This window comes from Manis javanica, chromosome 5 (genome assembly GCF_040802235.1).
Source record: "Manis javanica isolate MJ-LG chromosome 5, MJ_LKY, whole genome shotgun sequence".
NCBI classification, from domain to species: Eukaryota; Metazoa; Chordata; class Mammalia; order Pholidota; family Manidae; genus Manis; species Manis javanica.
In genome coordinates this window covers 44,904,079-44,919,657 of record NC_133160.1, presented here as the reverse complement: position 1 = coordinate 44,919,657, position 15,579 = coordinate 44,904,079, and the positions used below count along the sequence as shown (strand labels likewise).

General features: G+C 38.6%; 1 protein-coding gene across 8 annotated transcripts in view; it reads right to left on the bottom strand.

Moving 5' to 3' along the window:
- Window positions 1-15,579, bottom strand: part of CFAP61 (cilia and flagella associated protein 61) — a 422,179-nt gene that overhangs the window by 313,771 nt on the left and 92,829 nt on the right. The window lies entirely within an intron of this gene.

Sequence of the window (15,579 nt, the reverse complement as noted above, 5' to 3'; positions counted from 1 at the left end):
TGAGAACACTAATTTCAATATTAATTAATTGAGTAATAATAATAGCCAAGCTGTATTGACAAGGCAATAGAGTGGAAAATTCAGAGCTTTAAACGTGAAGTGATTCATAGCTGACCAAAATAGTATTAAGATTTTTTTCTAATTTTATTGAAACATAGCTGATATACAATATTATATTGGTTTCAGATGTAGAACATAGCGATTCAACAATTATATACATTAGTAAATGCTCACTAAGTTAAGTGTAGTTTCCATCTGTCAACAAAGACATTACAATTATTATTGGTTATATTCCCTGTGCTGTGTCTCTATCCCTGTGATGAATTTATTTTACAATTTGGAAGTTTGTGCTCCTGTACCCCTTATGAAGATTATTTTAAACTAAAAACATCTGAACAATCAGCAGGCACAGAAACATTATTTAACCTTAAGCAGAGCCTCCTGAAAAAATGCAGCTGCTGTGGGCTCTCCCGGGGAGTTTCCCATTTGGCAGAATAGTGACCCTTAGTGCCTGTAAGTACAAACTCAGCTGCCATAAATCACCAGCACCACCCAACCCAACCCAACCCAAAACCCCAACCCCACTCCCCAGAAGTTTCTAGCCAGGAAGAAGACTGCCTATCCCCATTAGAACCAAAGCCAGTAGACCATTCTATGCTTTTCCATGGAAGCCCTAATTCCCCTACCCACTTTTGTTACACCGGTACATACATACACCTTCACCCCTGGCTATGCAGAGTCACTCACAACTACAGAAGACTCCTGCACATGTAATGAACGTTTCTTCTGTTACTGTCTATTGTCAGTTAATTTGCAGATCCCTAACTACTCAGACCTACATTGGCAGAGAAGTTTTTTCTCCCAACATCTTTGGTGACAAAGGTAGCATGGCTGGGACTCCCTGCTTGCTCAAGGGACTGTATGTGAGATCCTGGGTCCTCTAACCAAGCCAGAAAAAGCAAGCTGTCTTACTAGTCAGAGGCCCAGAAGTCTGTTCAGGGTCTGAGTGATGGTAGTAAGACTCACCCCTTTTCTTCTCTAAAAAAATGTTTCTAAAATTCATCTATCCAGAGAAAACTTATTGGTAAGAACTAGTATTGTGGTTCTTGTTGTAGGAAGCCATGTGTGCTGTATCTGTTTCTGTCTTTTGTGTTGCCATTTGCCACAAGAAGGAATATCTGGGTGCAGCACAGGCATACATCCTATAAGCCTAGCATAAAACTGACCTCACAGATGGGTGAGTTTCTGACTCTTACCAGATTGGCAGCCACTTAGATGAACTGCCATGGGTGACCAGTAAAACTAGATGAGTTTCTCCTTCTATCATCAGTTTTGTGTCCGGAGAGCTTGGCTTGCAGCCAGTGAGCATTCTCTCTGCCCTTTTGCCCATGGGGATGGGGGTGGGTTCGGGGTGGGGGCTGCAGGTTGCAGACTGTCAAGTCGGCTCTTGGAGGAAGCCAACCACCATGCTGTGGACCAGAGACACAAAGAGCATAGCAGTACTTTTTGAGCAACCACTATCAGCTCACCAGAAGCTCATCCATGTCTAAATTTAAAGCCCAAAGGGTCTCAGTCCATAGAACACTTATAATCTCTTCCCCGGTTGCCTTGATAGTGCTAAGAAATCTCAATATTGCCTGCCCAGAATCACAGGTTAGCAGGTCCATGATCAGAAGTGTCACACCAGAGACCCAAGGAGCCAAGCGGCATTCTTACTGCCTGTGGCAATAGCGATTCTTGCCTTCATTCTCCTGGGTATCTTTGAATATGGAAGATGCACCTCATGTGACCTCACTGGGGATGCTTCTTAACATCCATAGTTATTACTTGGAGTTACATTCGGAATGAGTATACTCTCTGAAACAGGGTTAGAACCTCAAGCTTCTTTTCAAGGTACCTCTTAGACTGAAAATTCTTCGTGCCTCCTTGTTTAGGTAATGATTCAAGGTACTGAACAACACACTAGAACAGATAGACCTAATAGAAATCTACAGAAATCTACCCCCAAAGGCAGCAGGATACACATTCATCTCAGGTGCACATGGAAAATTCTCCAGAATAGACCACATACTAGGCCACAAACAGAACCTAAGTAAATTTTAAATAATTGAAATTCTACCAACCAACTTCACAGACCAAAAAGGTAAAAAACTAGAAATTGTACAAAGAAAACAAAAAGGTTCACAAGCAAATGGAGGCTTAACAACATGCTCCTGAATAAACAATTGATCAATGACCAAATAAAAACAGAGATCAAGCAATACATGGAGACAAATGACAACAACAGCACAAAGCCCCAACTTCTGTGGGATGGAAGTATAAGAGGAAAGTATATTGCAATCCAGGCCTATTTTAAGAAGGAAGAATAATCCCAAATGAAAAGTCTAAAGTCACAATTATAAAATTGGAAAGGGAAGAACAAATGAGGCTCAAAGATAGCAGAAGGAGGGACATAATAAAGATCAGAGAAGGAGTAAATAAAATTGAGAATAATAAAACAATTGTAAAAAGTCAATGAAACCAAGACCTGGTTCTTTGAGAAAATAAACAAAATAGATAAACCAATGGCCAACTTATTCAGAGAAAAAGAGGATTTACACACATAAAACAGAACCAGAAATGAGAAAGGAAAAATCATGACAGACCCCACAGAAATACAAAGAATTATTAGAGAATACTATGAAAATCTGTATGCTAACAAGCTGGAAAACCTAGAAGAAATGAACAACTTCCTAGAAAAATACAACCTTCCAAGACTGACCAAGAAAGAAACAGAAAATCAAAACAGACCAATTACCAGCAACAAATTGAATCAGTTATCAAAAAACTACCCAAGAACAAAACACCCAGGTCAGATGGATTCACTGCTGAATTCTACCAGACATATAGGGAAGACATAATACCCATTCTCCTTACTTAAAGTTTTACAAAAAACAGAAGAGGAGGGATACTTCCAAACTCATTCAATGAAGCCAGCATCACTCTAATACCAAAACCAGACAAAGACTCAACAAAAAAAGAAAATTACAGAACAATATCCCTGACAAACATAAATCCAAAATACTCAACAAAATATTAGCAAATTGGATTCAAAAATACATCAAGACAATCATACATCATGATCAACTGGGATTCATCTCAGGGATGCAAGGATGGAACAACATTCGAAAATTAATCAACATCATCCATCACATTAAAAAAAGAATAAAAACCACATGATCATAGAGGAGGAGCCAAGATTGCAGTGGGGGTAGAGCAGCAGAAATCTCCTCCCAAAACCATATATATTTTTGAAAATACAACAAATACAACTATTCCTAAAAGAGAGACCAGAAGACATAGGAAGACAGCCAAGTTATATCTACACCTGCAAGAACACAGTGCCTCGTGAAGGGGGTAAGATACAAGCTGCAGCCCGGCGGGACCCAAGCACCCCTCACCCCAGCTCCCAGGTGGGAGGAGAGGAGTCAGAGCAGGGAGGGAGAGGGAGCCCAGAACTGCTAAATACCCAGCCCTAGAAATCTGCACCAGGAGCGCAGACACACAGGCATGGTGTGCTGGATACTAGGGAAATAGAACAGTAAAACCGGTGAGTGAGTCCCCACAGCCAGTGCCCCTGGGGACAAAATCAAAAAAGAGTGCTTCTTGACAGTCTTAAAGGGAAAAGGGCCTCACAGCTAGACAGAAGCATCCAGGGGTAATCAGCCCAGCAGCTGAGAATCTTGGGGAATTCTGGGAGCCCCAACCCCCTGGGCGGCAGTGCAGCTCGGAGGCTCCTCATGGGGATAAACAGCCTCCCATCCGTGCCCCCTCTGGCATGACCATGCCATAGCAGAGCAGCAACCTGAGGCTGACCACACCCACAGCAGTCAGGCAGACCTTCTTACACAGCAGATGAGCAAGAATCAGAGGCCTCATCTGCGCACAGCTGCCCAGCACAAGCTGCTAGGAGTTGCCATTATCACAGGAGAGGAAGGCCACAAACTAGAAAGAAGGGACATTCTCCCAGCTGACACACATGCCAACTCCCCACAACTACCTCTATCGCCACGAAAAGGCAGAAGAATTTCCTCTAGAGGAGAATCACACAGACATCCTCCCCTGAGAGGGAACCTGGGAAGATAGACCAAACCAATCTTCCTGAAAAAGAATTCAAAATAAAGGTTATAAACATGCTGATAGAGCTGCAGAGAAAAATGCAACAGCTAACTGACAAAGTAGGGAGGGAGACTATAGAAATAAAACAATCTCTGGAAGAACTTAAAAGCAGAATAGACGATATGCAAGAGGTGATTAATGGAATAGAAACCGGAGAACAGGAATGCATAGAAGCTGATGCATAGAAAGATAAAAGGATCTCCAGAAATGAAACAATATTAAGAGAACTGTGTGACCAATCCAAAAGGAACAATATCTGCACTATAGCAGTAATAGAAGAAGAAGAAGAGAGAAAAGGGGATAGAAAGTGTCTTTGAAGAAATAATTGCTGAAAACTTCCCCAAACGAGGGGAGGAAATAGTTGCTCAGACTACAGAGGCACAGAGAACTCCAGAGAGATGGGACCCAAAGAGGACAACACCAAGACACACATAATATTAAAATGGCAAAGATCAAGGACAAGGGCAGAGTATTAATGGCAGCCAGAGAGAGAAAAAAGGTCACCTATAAAGGAAAACCGATCAGGCTATCATCAGACTTCTCAATAGGAAACTGAGATGCCAAAAGAGAATGGCATGATATATTCAATGCAATGGAAGAGAAGGGCATTGAACCAAGGATACTGTATCCAGCATGATTATCATTTAAATATGAAGGAGGGATTAAACAATTACCAGACAAGCAAAAGTTAAGGAAATTTGCCTCCCACAAACCACCTGTACAGGGCATCTTACAGGGACTATTCTAGATGGGAGCACACCTAAGGCTAAATAGATGTCACCAGAGAAAATCACAGCAAAGAAAGCACAACAACCAAATAATAACTAAAGACAAAAAATAAAATCAACTACTCACAAAAGCAGTCAAAGGAAACACAAAAGAGCACAGAATAAAACACCAAACATATAAACAATGGAGGAGGAGGAATAAGAAGGGAGAGAGATAAAGAAACATCAGACAGTCCTTATAATAGCTCCATAAGTGAGTTAAGTAAGACAGTAAGATAGTAAAGAAGCTACCCTTGAACCTTTGGTAACCATGAGCCAAAAGCCTGCAATGGCAATAAGTACATATCTTTCAATTATCACCCTAAATGTAAATAGACTGAATGCACCAATCAAAAGACACAGAGTAATAGAATGGACAAAAAAGCAACACCCATCTCTATGCTGCTTACAAGAGACTCACCTCAAACCCAAAGACATGCAGAGACTACAAGTCAAGGGACAGAAAATGATATTTCACACAAACAACAGGGAGAAAAAAACAGGTGTTGCATTACTAGTATCAGACAATATAGACTTCAAAACAAAGAAAGTAACAAGAAATAAAGACATTACATAATGATAAAGGGGTCAGTTCAACAAGAGGATATAACCATTACAAAAATATATTCACCCAATAGAAGAGCACCTGCATATGTGAAACAAATACTAACATCATTAAAGGAGGAAACAGAATACAATAGATTCATTTAGGTGTCACTCCAAAGGACAGATACACCAGACAGAAAATAAGTAAGGACGCAGAGGCACTGAACAACCACTAGAACAGATGGACCTAATTGACATCTACAGAACTCTACATCCAAAAGCAACAGGATACACATTCTTCTCAAGTGCACATGGAACATTCTCCAGAATAGACCACATACTAGGCCAGAAAAAAGAGCCTCAGTAAATTCAAAAAGATTGAAATTCTAACAACCAACTTCTTAGATCACAAAGGAATAAAACTAGAAATAAATTGTACAAAGACAACAAAAAGGCTCATAAACACATGGACACTTAACAACATGCTCCTAAATAATCAATGGATCAATGACCAAATTAAAATAGAGATCAAGCAATACATGGAAACAAATGACAACAACAACACTAAGCCCCAACTTCTGTGGGATGCAGAGAAAGCAGTCTTAAGAGGTAAGTATATAGCAATCCAGGAATATTTAAAGAAGGAAGAACAAATCCAAATGAACAGTCTAAAGTCAAAATTATCGAAATTGGAAAAAGAAGAACAAATGAGGCCTAAAGTCAGCAGAAGGAGGGACATAATAAAGATCAGAGAAGAAATAAATAAAATTGAGAAGAATGAAACAATAGAAAAATCAATGTAACCAAGAGCTGTTTCATTGAGAAAATAAACAAAATAGATGAGACTCTAGCCAGACTTCTTAAGAGAAAAAGAGAATCAATACACATCAACAGAATCAGAAAAGAGAAAGGAAAAATCAAGATGATCCCCACAGAAATGCAAATAATTATTAGAGAATACTATGAAAACCTATATGCTAACAAACTGGAAAACCTAGAAGAAATAGACAACTTCTTAGAAATATACAACCTTCCAAGACTGACCCAGAAAGAAACAGAAATTCTAAACAAACCAATTACCAGCAATGAAATTGAAGCAGTAACCAAAAAACTACCCAAGAACAAAACCCCCGGGCCAGATGGATTTACCTTGAAATTTTATCAGACATACAGAGAAGAGATAATACCCATTCTTCTTAAAGTTTTCAAAAAATAGAAGAGGAAGGAATACTTCCAACCCTATTATATGAAGCCAACATCAGCCTAATACCAAAACCAGGCAGAGACCCCACTGAAAAAGAAAATAACAGACCAATATCCCTGATGAACGTAGATGCGAAAATACTCAACAAAATAGTAGCAAACTGAATTCAAAAATACATCAAAAGGATCATACACCATAACCCAGTGGGATTCAACTCAGGGATGCAAGGATGGTACAACATATGAAAATTCAACATCATACACCACATAAACAAAAAGAAAGACAAAAACCACATGATCATCTCCACAGATGCTGAAAAAGCATTCAACAAAATTCAACATCCATTCATGATAAAAACTCTCAACAAGGATTCGGATTAAAGATGGTGGCATGAGAGGAGAGACAGAGGCTTCCTCCTAAAACTGGATACAATTAGAAAATTTAATTGGTGCAACTAATCTTGAGAGAGCAACAGGAAAGAGGACGGCGTCAGACTGCACACACCTGGACAAAAGAGCAGAATTCAGAGAATGGGGTAACATACCAGAGCTGTGACTCCACAGGACCCGAGCCCCTCCCCCACCCCAGCTGACTGGCTGGAGGAACACAAACAGAGCAGGGAGGGAGTGGAAAGCTTGGGACTGCTGAATACCTAGCTCTGGAGATCTGCGCCAGGAGCACAAACCTTAATTTCATGGTGCTTTCTTGAAACTCGCATGACTACTGGGTTGGAAACTTAATACAGGCAGAGTTCTTGGGGAGACGGGGATTCCGGCTGCTTGTGGAAAGCAGAGATCCATATCTGGCTGCTCTGGGACTAAAACTTATACCTGTGTAACCGGGCCAGTGGCTCAGGCAGTAGAGACAGGCACAGCATCTGGGAGCCGGGGAACAGCTCTATCCAACCCCAAATACTGCTACCCTGTGACCCCCAATATTGCTTGAGGGGCTCAGCAGCTCGAGAATAGAGCTTCTGGACACTACAGGGCACCATTTACAAACATGAAATGCCAAAGGAACCTTGTCCAGAGTAAAATTGTTAATACCACTCCTGAGAAAGATTTAAATGATATGGACCTCGTGACTCTTCCTGAAAGGGAGTTCAAAATAAAAATCATCAACATCCTAATGGAGCTAAGGAAAGACATCCAAGAACTCAGGAATGAATTCAGGTCAGAGATCCAATCATTAAAGAATACGATGGAGGGTATTAACAGCAGGTTGGATACGGTGGAGGAGACAATAAATGTAATAGCAACCAGAGAAGAGGAATACAAAGAAGTTGAGGCACAGAGAGAAAAAAGGATCTCTAAAAATGAAAGAATATTGAGAAAACTGTGTGACCAATCCAAGCAGAACAATATTCGCATTATAGGGATACCCTAAGAAGAAGAGAGAGAGAAAGGGATAGAAAGTGTCTTTGAGGAGGTAGTTGCTGAAAACTCCCCAATCTGGGGAAGGACATGGTCTGTCAGGCCATGGAGATCCACAGATCCCCCTACACAAGGGACTCAAGGAAGACAACACCAAGAAACATAGTAATTAAAATGGGAAAGATCAAGGATAAGGACAGACTGTTAAAAGCAGCCAGAGGCAGAAATAAGATCACATACAAAAGAAAGCCCATCAGACTAACATCAGACTTCTCTGCAGAAACATTACCAACCAGAAGGGAGTGGCATGATGTACTTAATGCCATGAAGCAGAAGGGCTGGAACCAAGATTACTTTATCCAGCAAGATTATCATTTAAATTTGAAGGAGGGATTAAACAATTTGCAGATAAGCAAAAGCTGAGAGAGTTTATCTCCCACAAACCATCTCTGCAGTCTATTTTAGAGGGACTGCTATAGATGGAAGTGTTCCTAGGGTTGGATAGCTGTCATCAGAGGTAGTAAAATCATGGTAGGGAGGCTGGAGCAGCTGATTACGAGGCAAATGCAAAATTAAATTGACTATCCCCAAAGTCAATCAAGGGATAGAGAAAAAGTATAGAATTTGATACCTAACATATAAAGAATGAAGGAGGAAGAAAAAGGAGGATAAATAGAAAAGAACCTTTAGATTGTGTTTGTAACAGCATACTAAGCCTTTGGTGAACACGAATTGAAAGCCTGAAATGGCAATAAGTACATACCTATCAATAATCACCCTAAATGTAAATAAACTGAATGTACCAAAGACATAGAGTCAGTAAATGGATAATAAAACAAGACCCATCTATATGCTGCTTATAAGAGACTCACCTCAAACTCAAATACATGCACAGACTAAAAGTGAAGGGATGGAAAAAGATATTTCATGCAAACAATAGGGAGAAAAGAGTAGGTGTTGCAGTGTTAGTATCAGACAAAATAGACTTCAAAATAAAGAAAGTAACAAGAGATAGAGAAGGACATAACATAATGATAAAGGGCTCAGTCCAACAAGAGGATATAACCATTATAAATATATATGCACCCAACACAGGAGCACCAGCATAAGTGAAAAAATACTAACAGAACTAAAGGAGGAAATAGACTGCAATGCATTCATTTTAGGAGACTTCAACACACCATTAACTCCAAAGGACAGATCCACCACACAGAAAATGAGTAAGGACACAGAGGCACTGAACAACACACTAGAACAGATGGGCCTAACAAACATCTATAGAACTCAACACCCAAAAGCAACAGGATACACATTCTTCTCAAGTGCACATGGAACATTCTCCAGAATAGACCACATATTAGGCCACAACAAGAGCCTCAGTAAATTCAAAAAGATTGAAATCCTACCAACCAACTTTTCAGACCACAAAGGTATAAAACTAGAAATAAATTGTACCAATAAAGGAAAAAGGCTCACAAACACATGGAGGCTTAACAACACGTTTCTAAATAGTCAATGGATCAACGAGCAAATTAAAATGGAGATCCAGCAATATATGGAAATAAATGATGACAACAACACAAAGCCCCAACTTCTGTGTGGCACAGCGAAAGCAGTCTTAAGAGGAAAGTATATAGCAATCCAGGCATATTTAAAGAAGGAAGAACAAACCCAAATGAATAGTCTAATGTCACAATAATCAAAACTGGAAAAAGAAGAACAAATGAGGGCTAAAGTCAGCAGAAGGAGGGACATAATAAAGATCAGAGAAGAAATAAAGGAAATTGAGAAGAATAAAACAATAGAAAAAATCAATGAAACCAAGAGCTGGTTCTTTGAGAAAGTAAAGAAAATAGATAAGCCTCTAGCCAGACTTATTAAAAGAAAAAGAGAAACAACAACTTCCTAGAAAAATACAACCGTCCAAGACTGACCAAGGAAGAAACACAAAATCTAAACAAACCAATTACCAGCAAAGAAATTGAAGTGGTAATCAGAACACTACCCAAGAATAAAACCCCCAGGCCAGATGGATTTACCTCAGAATTCTATCAGACATACAGAGAAGATATAATACTCATTCTCCTTTAAATTTTCCAAAAAATAGAAGAGGAGGGAATACTCCCAAAGTCATTCCATGAAGCCTACATCACCCTAATACCAAAACCAGGCAAAGACCCCACCAAAAAAGAAAATTACAGACCAATATCCCTGATGAATGTAGATGCAAAAATACTCAATAAAATATTAGCAAACAGAATTCAAAAATATATCAATAGGATGATACACCATAACCAAGGGGGATGCATCCCAGGGATGCAAGGGTGATACAACATTCGAAAATCCATCAACATCATCCACCACATAAACAAAAAGAAAGACAAAAACCACGTGATCATCTGCATAGATGCTGAAAAAGCATTCAACAAAATTCAACATCCATTCATGATAAAAACTCTCAGCAAAATGTGTATAGAGGGCAAGTACCTCAACATAATAAAGGCCATATATGATAAACCCACAGCCAACATCATACTGAAGAACAAGAAGCTAAAAGCTTTTTCTCTAAGATTGGGAACAAGACAGGGATGCCCACTCTCCCCACTGTTATTTAACATAGTACTGGAGGTCCTAGCCATGGCAATTAGACAAAACAAAGAACACAAAGAATCCAGATTGGTAAAGAAGAAGTTAAACTGTCACTATTTGCATGCAGAGGACATGATATTGTAAATAAAAAACCCTAAAGACTCCACTCCAAAACTGCTAGAACTGATATCAGAATACAGCAAAGTTGCAGGATACAAAATTAACACACAGAAATCTGTGGCTTTCCTATACACTAACAATGAACTAATAGAAAGAGAAATCAGGAAAACAACTCCATTCACAATTGCATCAAAAAGAATAAAATACCTAGGAAAAAACCTAACCAAAGAAGTGAAAGACCTATACCCTGAAAACTATAAGACACTCTTAAGAGAAATTAAAGAGGACACTAACAAATGGAAACTCATCCCATGCTCTTGGCTAGGAAGAATTAATATCATCAAAATGGCCATCCTGCCCAAAGCAATATACAGATTTGATGCAATCCCTATGAAATTACCAACAGCATTCTTCAATGAACTGGAACAAGTAGTTCAAAAATTCATATGGAAACACCAAAGACCCCGAATAGCCAAAGCAATCCTGAGAAAGAAGAATAAAGTGGCAGGGATCTCACTCCCCAACTTCAAGCTCTACTACAAAGTCATAGTAATCAAGATAATTTGATACTGGCATGAGAACAGAGCCACAGACCAATGGAACAGATTAGAGACTCCAGACATTAACCCAAACATATATGGTCAATTAAAATAGAGGAGCCATGGACATACAACGGGAAAATGACAGCCTCTTCAACAGTTGGTGCTGGGAAAACTGGACAGGTACATGTAAGACAATGAAACTGGACCACTGTCTAACCCCATACACAAAAGTAAATTCGAAATTGATCAAAGACCTGAATGTAAGTCATAAAACCATAAAACTCTTAGGAAAAAACAGGCAAAAATATTTTGGACAGAAACATGTGCAACTTCTTCATGAATATATGTCCCCAGGCAAGTGAAACAAAAACAAAAATGAACAAATGGGGCTATATCAAACTGAAAAGCTTCTGTACAGCAAAGGACTCCATCAGCAGAATAAAATGACATCTTACAGTATGGGAGAATATATTCATAAATGACATATCTGATAAGGGGTTGGTATCCAAATTATATAAAGAACTCACATACCTCAACAATCAGAAAGCAAATAAGCCAATTAAAAAATGGGCAGAGGAGCTGAACAGATACTTCTCCAATGAAGAAATTCAGATGGCCAACAGGCACATGAAAAGATGTTCCACATCACTAATCATAAGAGAAATGACAATTAAAATGACAATGAGATATCACCTTACACCAGTTAGTATGTCCAATATCCAAAAGACAAACAACAACAGATGTTGGCAAGGATGTGGAGAAAGGGGAACCCTCCTACACTGCTGGTGGGAATGTTAGTTCAACCATTGTGGAAAGCAGTATGGAGGTTCCTCAAAAAACTAAAAGTAAAAATACCATTTGACCCAGGAATTCCACTTCTAGGAATTTACCCTAAGAATGAAGGAGTCCACTTTGAAAAAGGCACATGCACCCCTATGTTTATCGCAGCACTATTTACAATAGCCAAGAAATGGAAGCAACTGAAGTGTCCATTGGCAGATGAATGGATAAAGAAGATGTGGTACCTATACAAAATGGAATATTATTTAGTCATAAGAAGAAAACAAATCCTACCATTTGCAACAACATGGATGGAGCTAGAGGGTATTATGCTCACTGTAATAAGCCAGGCGGAGAAAGACAAGTATCAAATGATTTCACTCATCTGTGGAGTATAAGAACAAAGAAAAAACTGAAGGAACAAAACAGCAGCAGACTCATAGAACCCAAGAATGGACTAACAGTTACCAAAGGGAAAGGAGCTGGGGAGAATGGGTGGGAATGGAGGAAAAGGGGGGAAAAGGGGGCATTATGCTACATAGCACACATAATGTACCGGGTGGGGAGGTACACAGGAAAGGCAGTGTAAGACAGAGAAGACAAGTAATGATTCTATAGCATCTTACTACACTGATGGACAGTGACTGTAATGGGGTGGTAGGCACTTGATAATAGGGGGAGTTTAGTAACCATAATGTTGTTCAAGTAATTGTACATTAACGATACCAAAAAAGGAGAGAATACCTAATGTTAAAGAATTGTGGATTTAATAAATACTTTAAAGTGATAGTTTACTGATCACCAAACAAAAAAAAAAAAAGAAGGGACAGAGTATTCTTAGATTTCTGGTCTACTATTAATGAGTGATTACAAAGGTTTTTATTTACGTTCTAAGCAATCTTCTTTGGAAACAAAGTCTCAGTATGTTATCAGAATAATTTCTTGTGCTTTATATAAACGTTTATCATGTCCTTGACTAAAAGAACGATGACTTTCACTTTTAGAAGCGTTCAGGTAGTTTTATACAACTATATTACTTCCTATAGTAGCTACTTTTTCATTCTTTTTTGTTAGTCTATTTAAATAGGTAATACCTAAGTATTTTTCCATAGTGACCTGTGATCCTATAAAATCAGGTATTCAAACCTTTTAAGACGTTGGCAACTTTTGGTGTCCGGCCTTCCCAAAGTAAAATCCTTTTTAAAATTTTGATCCTGAACTGATTTATCAGAGGGCCCCTAGAAATCTCAATGGATTTGTTGTTTTATCTTGTAAAAAGAGAGATATCAAAAATAATTAGATATGTTGAATTGCATGAAAAGCATTATCACATAACAAGAGATGCTTAACTTCCCTAGGTTATATTACTATGGGCAAATATCATTAATATAAATATTACAGGAATTCTATGAAGCTCCTTGATATTAACCAATGTTCTCACTGTCCTTGCACTGCTTTGTCTGATATTAGAGAAAAATGTCATGCTATCAGCATTCCAGTTATTATTTTAAAATGTAGTGTACCACAGAAACAACTGAATTTCCTTGTCAGTTGTGTTATTTTTATAATGAACTCTTACAAGACCTTTAGCCACAGCCATTGAAGTCCTCTCTCATCCACTGATAGTTACTGGTTTATTCTGATGCTTTCCTGAATGTGTTTTTAGTCAGCTACAAGCCAAAACACTTGTCTTCAACAAAAGGAGCCATCTCAAAGACCCATGAAAAAGGGACCATGCCAGGTACTCTAGACTACAGGCTTCTGGTGACACTGTTTAAATAACTTGGAGATCATACCACTCACTGAACTGAGTAAGGAGTTACAATACTTCAGTGCAAAAGCTGATAGGTTCATGAAACCCATCAAGAATTAATTACATGGTACCAAAAGATCTGATGAAGGGTAATTATATCACTTGTTTAAAATATTGCTCCCAGAACCACTTTCTTTTTCTGTTAAGCTGTTTTTGTCTTACAACAATTTAGTAGATTATACTTTTGTAAATAGGAATGAAATATTTATCTTTTTCTCCTTGCTTTATCCTTCCATAATTCAGAAACTCTTTATTGAATATTTCCATTTCATAACTTTCATAACCTATCCTCCTTGTAACAGGACATATTTCGAAACACTGCTTTGATTAGAATGTCATATTTGAGGATGATGTACACAGAATTAAATGTGAACAGTTTAAGAAAATAAGGTTGATTTTATGGAGCTAATGCTTAAAGTCCTCTTGGGAATCTGCTGCCTGTCTAAGAGGGGTCCCAACATTAACAGGTGAATAAGGAAGTATATTTTGGGGACCTCAAGAAGAGAAGAATTCACCCAAATTTATAGGGACTACAAGTGAAATCTGGTGCTGAGTTCTTGGCTTGGCATCCAAGAACTTTAAATTTCCATATAAAATTACAGCAAAGCAGACTCTCTGCTCTTCCCCAGTCAAAAGATAGCTACATTTTCCTCTGCAGTGCCAGCAGTACTCCTGAGACACAAAGGTGAAGGTCAGAAAAAAACACAATTGGCTATACTGGGCTTTCTTAACTCTGGTAAAGTGGATATTTTCACCATCAATGACCCGTTTGTTTACCCCTTTGTTTACCTGAACTACACAGTCTACATGCTCCAGTATGATTCCAACCACACCAAATTTAATGGCACAATCTCATTAGCATTAAAGACCCAATAGAAACTGCCATATTTTCCCATTGAAGCCTTAACATCCTCTCCACCTTTTATTAAATTGGTATATATACACCTTTACCTCTGACTATTTAATGAGCCATTCACCACTAGAATATGTCTGCACACACAGTAAACTTTTCTCCTGTTAATCTATTGCTAGTTAATTTGCAAGTACCTGCCCACTCAGCCTGTGTTGGCAGAGAAAAAGGTTTTCTTCTCAACAATGCTTTTATATCAAACAAGAATAAAAGAAAAGGAAAATAAATTAATCAAGCAACTAGAATAGGAAGAACAAGACAAATTCAAAGAAATTAAGAGAAAGGGGGTCATAGGAATAAAAGCATATATTAATTAATTTAAAAAGATATAAATCTACAGACTTGATAGATAAACCTAAGAACTAGATCTCTGAAAAGACCAAACAGGAGAATCTAACATTTTTCAAAAGAGAGGGCAAAAGGTAAAGACAACTTTAGAGAGAAGAAAGAGAAATAACTGGCTACAAAAGAGAAGAAAATGTAGATAAAGCTCCAGACTGAGCACTTGGAAGCTGGGTCTATGTAGTTCACAAGCATCCTAGTTAGAGGTACCAGGGTAAGTCTATTTTGGTCAGAAGGAGAGTCAGAAACCATTTCCCTGAAATGGACCACGTAGCAGCAGTTACCAGAGATTGAAGCCAGAATGGGCATAAAAGAACTAACTCACTGAGCACCCTGGAGTGTCATTCACTGAAGGGATGCCAGTAGCAGCAAGGACCTGTGGTAGGATGCTGGGCAGAGCTCAGCTGAACCTCCAAGAGGAGGTTAAAATAGGAT